The sequence below is a fragment of the Ictidomys tridecemlineatus genome, chromosome 11 (genome assembly GCF_052094955.1).
Source record: "Ictidomys tridecemlineatus isolate mIctTri1 chromosome 11, mIctTri1.hap1, whole genome shotgun sequence".
In the NCBI taxonomy this organism is placed as follows: domain Eukaryota; kingdom Metazoa; phylum Chordata; class Mammalia; order Rodentia; family Sciuridae; genus Ictidomys; species Ictidomys tridecemlineatus.
Window position 1 is genome coordinate 95227292 of NC_135487.1, and position 9739 is coordinate 95237030.

A 9739-nucleotide genomic window follows, 5' to 3' on the forward strand; every position below is an offset into this window, starting at 1 on the left:
TTATCTCTGTTCCCTGTACCTAAACTCCCTAGCTGCCGAGACAGCGTCTCCAGCTCCTCCTCTTCATTATCTTCCACCTCTGACCCACTTTCGCATGGGGGCGTGCGCAGCACACTGAGATCTGGATACAGTCTCCTCCCGTTCTCCACGCCCCGCACACTCCCCTCTTCCTGAGACACTTCACTCTCTGTTGTTTCTGATTTTTCCTCATGTAATTGTTCTAAAACTTCTTGCCCTTTAACAAGCGCTTCTTGGCATCTGCCATCTGTAAGGCAACTACGGACCATCTTCCAGAGGGGTATCACCCCGACCTCTAGCATGCCTTGCTCATGAGCAAAATCAAGGTCTTTGCCTAATTTATCCTAGCTGGGTGTAGTGAGGCTGCCTGAAAATGCAAACCACGGTGCAGCTGTATCTATCCTCTGTAAAAATTTCTCTAAGGTACTGCGTTTCACCTCCAGTCCCTTGGAACGTAAAAGGCCATCTAGGGCCAGAAGAAGTGGACTTGAAGTCACGGCACCCATGACGCAACACAAGAAAACACAGAAATCGAAAGTGAAAGTACACAAAAACAAAACGAAAATACACAGAAAACAAAACGAAAATACAGAGTGCAATTGCTATGAGATGTAACGCCCTCTCTTTATTTACAGAAGAGCAGGTACCTTTTAACGCTCCCTCTTTATGTATAGAGGAGCCTCCACTTTTTAACAGGGGGTCCCACCTTACCTGGGACTTACTGGCGCGCCTCCCTGACTGCTGAAAGTTCTGGTTCCTGGGTTTTTTCTCCCGGGTCTCGGCACCACTTGTCACGACCCCCTTGCCCGCAAGGAAGACGTGACTCAGGAATCTTCTTTCAGCAGTTTATTCAGGCCCTTGACATTCTTCTAATAATTCTTCTAATTCTCCTAATAATCCTCAGATGCCCCTCCCAGCCTTAATAAAGCACCGCGAACCCCAATGCGAAGCTGCCACGTGGACCCTTCTCACAGGGTGCTAGAAAACGACATGCCAACTTTCTCTGATAAGGAGTTAACAGTACGCCAACTCTCTCTGATATGGAGTTGTCCTTCACAGACCACAGCGGAGCCAGCGCCATCATGTAATGGTGACCACAGTCCACAGGAATGGCTCACCACATATTAGTTCTATTAAGATAAATTTTTAAAAGTAATACTTTAATTAAAAATGTGCCTTTAATATTGTATGGATTTTTAATTCCTCTTCATAGATAACTGAGAAAATAATGTTGAAAAAATATGTAAGACTCTGTTGTTTGAGAGAATGCCCATCAATAAATAACCACACTTCCTTATTAACCAAGCTCCATTAAGTTAAAAAAAAATCTCTTTTTTTTCAGATCACAAGGAACTTAAATCACCATCACAAATAATGGACAATACATGTAAAACCACGAAACCACTTAGTCTGAAATCTGATGTGACAACAAATGATACACAGAGGCCTATGCCAAGCACCAAAATCAGATCTTCCTGTTTGCCTATAGATAAGTTCCATCTTGCAAGCTCTCCTAATGAGAAAAACAGCAGAAATTTGGAAAATGTCAATTCAGACAAGTTTTGCCAAAATCTTACCTTTGAAGGACTTAATAAAAAAGATACCCCTGTTGGCTCCCAATTTAAGGGTTTTGATAAGCAGATTCCACAAAAAACTCAGGGACAACAATGTGAACCAGAGAACTTAACTGGCATGAGTGCAGTGATTGTGCCAAGTGTACTCCAGGAAAATGTGACAATGAGCATCAAGGTTAGTGTTGACCATTTCAATGATGACACACAGCCAAACATGCCAGCCAGTTCAGCAAGAGAAATATCAGTGAGACTGTCCTCTCATTCTCACCGTTTTTCTCTGGCAAGAGCACCCAGAATACTGCAATCCCAAGTCGGGACAACAAACCACCTACCCTGACCAGCAAAGTCAGGGGGACTGAGGAGCTTCACCTTCAGCAACAGTGCCTCCTAGTACAGCTCTTACTCCCCTGAGTCATGTGGAGAAAGATGTTCCAGAGGCAGAAAGCACATCAGCTTATGCTTTGAAGCTAGCTGCTGAGCCTAAAGAGAATTCTGAGGAGCTCGGCCTGCCTGAAATGAATTCAATGTGCCAGGGACTCAGGCTAAAACAAGTGGAAGAGAGTCAAGACCTTGAATTTGAAATGCCACAGTTTGTGTAGGGTTGACAAAATTCACTTTTTCATTTTCTTGTTTCATTTTTATGTATTGTGTTTATTTTATGAAAGAATGCAGTGAAAGAACCCCTTTTGTATAGGATTGCCAAAGTGTATATTTTGCCTTTTTGCCTTGAATTTTGTTTGCTAGTCATATAGAATGGTAGTGTTTTAGTCATATAGAATGATAGTGCCTTACTGGTATTGTCTTTAAATTCTGTGTTTTTGAGGTTATGCATAAAATAAGTATTATAATTTTAAATTTAAAATAATTTTCTCTATAAAATGATTCATGTAAATGCATCTTTAATGTATAATATTGCTTTCAACATATAGGGGCAGTAGGGGAAAATGAGATTTATTTTGGAGAAAACCTGGTGCTGATTTATAAAATGCTTCTGAATGAAAGTGCCTAAAAAACCTTGATTGGGTATGAATATATTTTCTTCCATATAATGGTCTAGTGCATCTTTGACGACTTGTGTTGTTATAGCATGTATGGAAGCATTGGCAATTTACTTAACATTTCAATATTTACATAGTGGCCTAAAAGCTTGCAAATATGTGTTTACTAGCATTCTACTTGTCAATTTTTACTTATGGTAATTAATATCATTGTAGAAAGAAAATGCACTTGAATACTAAATAGTTTGAGACATTGGCAGAGACAACAATGACTGACAGAGTTGAGGCATCTCGAGTGTGAGAGACCTATACCCTCACTCCTCTCAGCTGCAGCCTATTGCTGCATTGCCTGGGACTTCTGGCTATCTGCTGAGGAGAGCAAGTGGCCAACAGCTAGGGCAAAATGAAGCTTTCTCTGGTGGCCATGCTTCTGCTGCTGCTCTGTGCAGCATGGCTGAGGATGATGACAAAAAAACGACGTGGGTACTGTGCTGGGCATCAACCTGGGGAATACTTTCTCCTGCATCGAGGTATTCAAGAATGGCCACTGGAGATCATCTCCAATTAGCAGGGAAACCGCATAAGGCTGTCTAATGTGCCCTTCACCCCTGAAGAAGAATATCTGATCATCAGCGATACAGTCAAGAACAAGCTCACCTCCAATCCTGAGAACATGGTCTTTGATGCCCAGCAGCTCATTGGCAGCAATGGAAATGACCCTTCTTTGCAGCAAGACATTAAGTTTTTGCCTTTCAAAGTGTTTGAAGAGAAATATAAACCATACATTCAGGTTGATATTGGAGGTGGGCAAACTAAAACATTTGCTCCATAATAAATCTCTGCTATGATTCTCACTAAAATGAAAGAGACTGTGAAGGCTTATTTGTGAAGAAGGTTACCCATACAATTGTTACTTAACCAGTCTATTGAAATGATGCCAGTGGCAAGCAACCAAAGATGCTGGAACTATTGCTGGCCTGAATGTTATGAGGATCATCAATGAGCCTACAGCAGTTGCTACTGCTTATTGCCTTGATAAGAGGGAGGAAAAGAAGAACATCCTGGTGTTTGATCTGAGTGGTGGAAACTTCCATGTGTCTCTTCTCCCCATTGACAATTTGATGTCTTCAAAGTCATGGCCACCAATAGAGATACTCATCAAGGTGAAGAAGACTTTGACCAGCGTGTTATGGAACATTTCATCAGGCTGTACAAAAAGAAGACTGGCAAATATGGTAGGAAAGAAAACAGAGCTGTGCAGAAACTCCAGCATAAAGTACAAAAGGCCAAGTGGGCCCTGTCTGCCCAACATTAAGCAAGAATTAAAATTGAGTTCTTCTATGAAGGAGAAGACTTTTCTGAAATCCTGACTCAGGCAAAATTTGAAGATAAAACATGGTCTTGTTCTGGTCTACCATGAAGCCTGTTCAGAAAGTATTGGAGGATTCTGACTTGTAGAAGTCTAATATTGATGAGATTGTTATTGTTGGTGGCTCTAGTGAAATTCCAAAGATTCAGCAAATTGTTAAAGAGTTCTTCAATGGCAAGGAGCCATTCTGTGGCATAAACCCAGATGAGGCTGTTGCATATGGTGACACTGTCCAGGCTGGTGTACTCTCTGATGATCAAGATACAGGTGATCTTGCTCTGCTTGATGTATGTCCCCTGACATTTGGTATTGAAACTATGGGAGGTGTCATGACCAAAGTGATACCAAGGAACACTGTGGTACCCACCAAGTAGTCTCAGATCTTTTCTACAGCTTCTGATAAGCAACCTACCATTTCAATCAAGGTCTATGAAGGTATAGGACCCCTGAAAAAAGACAACCACCTTCCAGGTACATTTGATCTTACTGGAATTCCTCCTGTAGGGTCCCCCAGATTGAAGTAACTTTTGAATTACATGTCAATGTTATTCTTTTGGTGACAGCTGAAGACAAAGGTACAGAGAACAAAAATAAGATTACAATTTCCAATGAACAAAATTGCCTGACACTTGAAAAAATTGAAAATATGGTTAATGATGTTGAGAAGTTTGCTGAGGGAGACAAAAGTCTCAAGGAGCACACTGATAGTAGGAATGAGTTGAAAAGCTATGCCTACTCATTAAAGTATTAGATTGGAGATAAAGAAAAGTTGAGAGGCAAACTTTCCTCTGAAGATAAGGGGACCATGGAAAAAAGCTGTAGAAAAAAAGAAAAGACTGAATAGCTGGAAAGCTACCAAAAAGCTGACATTGAAGACTTCAAAACTAAAAAGAAGGAACTAGAAGAAATTGTTCATCCAATTAGCAGCAAATTCTATGGAAATGTAGGCCCTCCCCCAACTGGTGAAGAGGATAGAGCAGAAAGAGATGAGTTGAAGACACTGATCTGCTAGTGCTGTAATATTGTAAATACTGGACTCAGAACTTTCATTAGGAGAAAACGAAGAGAACTTAAGTCTGGAATGTAATTGGAATCTTCACCACAGATCAGATTTGAAAATGCTATAGCCCAAGTGGCTGTTTTCTGCTTTTCATAAGCAGTTGCTCACATGTTTTGGGGAAGAGAGAGAGGAGGAATTGGCTATCTTTAGAAACTGGATATAAAAATATAGGTCAGAATATGTGTTCACCTCAGAAATGTTCAATTTAATGATTGGGTCATGCACATCTGGTGTAGGAACTTCTTTTCTACCATAAGTAAGACCAATAAATGTTTGTTATTTAAAAAAAAATACTAAAAGTTAGGAACTGTCACAAAATAAAAATTTGTACAGATAAATCTAAGGGATAAAACAGTATCAGAAGCATTAAAACATCTAAAGCCAAATAAAAAAACTATATAATTTAAATTATAATATGTTTATATATTATATATTATGTATTGTATATTATATACAACACATTATAGACTTACATATAACTATATAATATATTATAAGTTGTTTATATATAATTATAATATTATCCATATGTTTTATATATTGTGTTAATATAAATTATACTAATATAATAATTGTATTATTATCTTATTAATTATAGAAATTATATTATTATATAATTACCTTAAAATGATATGTAATATAATATAAATTAATATAAATCTAAATATATTATATGATATATAATAAATATGTTATATATAATAAAATAATATTTATACATTTATTTTATATATATTATTATATTATATGTGTAGATAATATATATGTATTTCATATATTATATTTAATTTATTTTAAATACGTATAAATCATAAATATTTTGATATGTAATATATATAATTTATATAATATATATGCTTATATAATTATACATAAATATATATAATTTGTGTATAAATGTATAAATATGTTATGTAAATATATTATATGAATTATATATACTATATGATTATGAATATATAATATGCATATATAATATATTTATATATTAATAGACATAAAATTTATATATATAATTTATATATTTTTATTATATGTATATATGATAAAATAAATATATTATATAATATAAATTAGAATGTTATATAAATATATTGTTTTTAATTTATATTATATATGTATTATATAATATGCAATATATTTACATAATATTATAGTTTAAATTATATAGATAAATTATGTCTTATTTGACTTTAGATGATTTTAATACATTTATGTCAATTTTAACCTTTATTGTATTTTTTATAATGGTCTTAATAAATGCGTGCTTAGGATATTTTTAATTTCAATGCATTTTCTCTTGACATTTTGAGGGTTTGGTTAAAAATATTCCTTTGGATGTATTCCTGTAATTCTAGTATCTTGGGATACTGAGACATGTGGATCTCAAGTAGAAAGCCAGCCTTAGCAATGGCGAAACTCTTAACAATCCTGTCTCTAAATGAAATTCAGAATAAGACTGGGGATGTGGCTCAATGGTTGAGTGTCCCTTAGTTCAATTTCCATTACCCCCCAAAAAAGTCCTTTTGTTTGAAATGTTTTGACTTATAAATCACTTTACATACTTTTTCTACCTGCACTATCAACCAGTGAAAACATATATGTCATTAGAATGGAACAATAATGTATTTAAGTTCATTTTGAGAGTAAGAAAGGTTGATCTTAACCAGGTGATGGTGAAGTGTACTGAGAATTTATTAGGTCAGGTACTGTTCTAAGCACTTTTCATCTCAAAAAACTCAAATGAACTCCTAATTAATTTACATAAGACTTGGCCCTTCCTCATTTTGTGATTGAAAGAAGAGTTTGTGGTGCTATTTAGTCCACAGGCAGTGCAGATGGTGTGAACAGTTTGGTCACATTGGAAAATCCTCAGGGAGCTTAAATTAAAGACGCAGACACCATTTTACCTTTAAACCAGCTCTGGGATGGCTCCTTGAACCCTCAGCCTCAAGCTCCCCAGGGGGGCAGTGAGGTTTTACTGAAGGGGAGGAGAGAGAGAGAGAGAGAGAGAGAGAGAGAGAGAGAGAGAGAGAGAGAGAGAGAGAGAAAGAGCACACTAGGGAGAGGGCTTTTATTGGGAAACAAAAAATTCTGGGGAAAATTTAATTCAATGAAGGTCAAGTGGGGGCAATGTGGCAAGGTCAGGCGCAATGATTGGATCTTTGGGGCACTGGTGAGATGTTCCTCCACATCTCTACATGGAAAAGCTCTCAAACCCAAGAAGGGTGGGGAGAGCTCTGCCACATTAAAAGTGTCTGAGCACCTCACACCTAGCCAGAGAGTAAACTCAGTCAGTTCAAGGATGGACTTCCACAGTGCTGCACTTCATAGGTAAGGGAAAAAAATATATAATGACTCCTCTCTAGGGAGCAAAGTGGCTCAGCAGCTCAGCAGCTTGGGGGTCACCCAGTTCCAGGAATGGGGGGAGGTCCAGAAAACTCACTGAGTTCCAGAACTGCAGGGTTCTGGGAGATCACTTCATTGTAGGGTCTAGGATTATTACCAGTTCTAGGACTGCAGAATCTTGGGAGGCCTGCTGTCCCCAGCAGAACAGGCAGCCAAACTAAAGTTTGAGTGAGTTTCCTAAGATACCAAATAAAACGGCAAGGACAGCTCCTCTTCCTCAAACTCCCCAAATGGGAGAGCAAGGAATGTCACGAGGGGCTGTGAGAGTGAACATGTCCAAGAGTGGACTTTTACAGGGGAGACCCTCATTTTTTAGAAAATTCCATCCAAAAAACGTCAAGAGGGGCAGGGTTACAAGGACAGGTAATGTAATTCGACCCCTGGGGTTATAGGAAGGCATGCCTAAGCATGAAGACACATTCTGCTACTTCCAGGATTAGGGCAGCAATCTAGGGCCACTTTGAATGTGGCAAGATCACTGGAAGTGACTGACAGAGCTGAGTGACAAGCATTTTCCTATCCAGTTCTAGGTCTGGAAGGTCTAGGAAGCTCACACAGTTCCAGCATTGCAGGGTCCTGGATCTTACCCGGAGTTGTAGGGTTTTCTGACCTGTAGGGTGAGGATGCAGCTCAGCCAATGCTCTGTTTTCTGAACCCATGGCACTACATTCATCTCAGCCCTTGCAAGTCTGGCTGCTCAGCTAGGTCCCAAGAAGTGATGTGAAACTTTAGTAAGATGTGGATTATGACTGCTGTGGGCACTCAGATGCCTCTTCCAGGAGGCAGCATACAGTCCCAGCCTGCTCTAAGGGGCAGGGTGCACCAAAGACTGGGAGCACTGATGTGGGGCTTCACTGCAGCCTGGCCCAATGAGGGAGGCTATGACAGGGGCTGAGCTCAGGAGTGGCAGGCCACCAAGTGTGGGTGGTTTAGCAGTGCTTAAGTCTCAGGAAAGGTGGGGTGCCATGGCTATTTGTCACCTAAGCAAGACACAATCCAGCAGTATTTCCATTCCCCAGGTGCCATGGTCTAATAGTTGTGCTGGCCACAAGAGTCGGGTACACAGTCACCTCCTTTTCTTCTGGGAGCTCAGATGTATGGACTCCAGGCAGTCCCCTCAGGGGAGCTGAGTGGCATGAGAATACAAGAGTCCTAGTAGTGAGTATGGAAGATGTCTAAGGTTTGGGTGGATGCTGCTGAGGTCCCCTTGCTTGATTAGTCCAAACAGGGAGGAGGCTCCCTTGTTCTGAGCTGTTCCTGGCTGTTGATGGTGTATCAGACATTAAGTGTGTTCTATACTCTGTGTGAACATCCCAGGTTCCCATGCTCTATCTGGCTTCTGGTGATCCTTAGATCCTCCGAGACCTTTTTAACTATTGCCAGCATCTGAAAAAGTGGAGGGAAATTCCCTGCGTTGAAGGTTTTAGCCTTCTTGCAGAGCACCCTGCTCTCTGCATCTCCTGCTCTCCCTCTCAAGTCCTCTTTGCTTGCAAACCCCTCTCTTCCCCTACTTCTACTCCTGACTTCGCAGATTCTTCCTCATTTGACCCAGCAGATGAACCCCCATCTTATCCCCCAGCCCCATCTCCTTCTCTCCTGATATACCCTCCTCTTTCTCTGCCTGATTCCACGGATCCACAGCCTTCCATTTTATCCCCCTCCCCTCCGCCCTCCTCTGCCTGCTCCACCTCCTCCTCCGCAGAGACACCCCCTTCCCTTCCAGCTCTTTTCTGTCCGCCGCCTGCCTCTTTCAGTCCTCCTGTTACCAGGTCTAAGGGACTCCTTCCCACCCCGAAGACAATTGCACCCCTTAGTGAGGTAGCTGGTCCCGAGGGTGTCATAAGAGTCCACGTGCCCTTCTCCATTTCAGACATTACTCAGCTAGAGAGGAAGCTAGGCTCATTTACCACTGACCCCACCACTTACATTCAGGAGTTTCAATGGATCCTGCAAGCACATAGCCTCACTCATCATGACATCTACATGCTCTTGGCCAATACATTTCTTGCCCAGGAAAGGCGACAGGTCTGGGAGCTAGCCCATGCCCATGCTGATGAAAATCATAGGACCAATTCCAACCACCCCAAGGGCCCTCATGCTGTCCCAGATCAGGATCCCCTATGGGATTACAACACCCCTGAAGGCTTAGAGTCTCCTGACCTTTTTACATCCTGTCTCTTGGCGGGCCTGAAAAAGGCCACCCGCAAGGATTTTAACATTCAAAGGGTGCAGGAAGTCATTCAAAGAAAGGAAGAAACACCTTCAAAATTCTTGGATAGACTAACCAAGGCCCTTCAACAGTACACTAACC

The 9739-nt window shown here is 40.3% G+C and overlaps 1 pseudogene; it reads left to right on the forward strand.

The window, feature by feature from the left end:
• Positions 1-2993: 2993 nt before the first annotated feature.
• Positions 2994-4971, forward strand: LOC101954620 (endoplasmic reticulum chaperone BiP pseudogene; annotated as a pseudogene).
• Positions 4972-9739: the final 4768 nt, after the last annotated feature.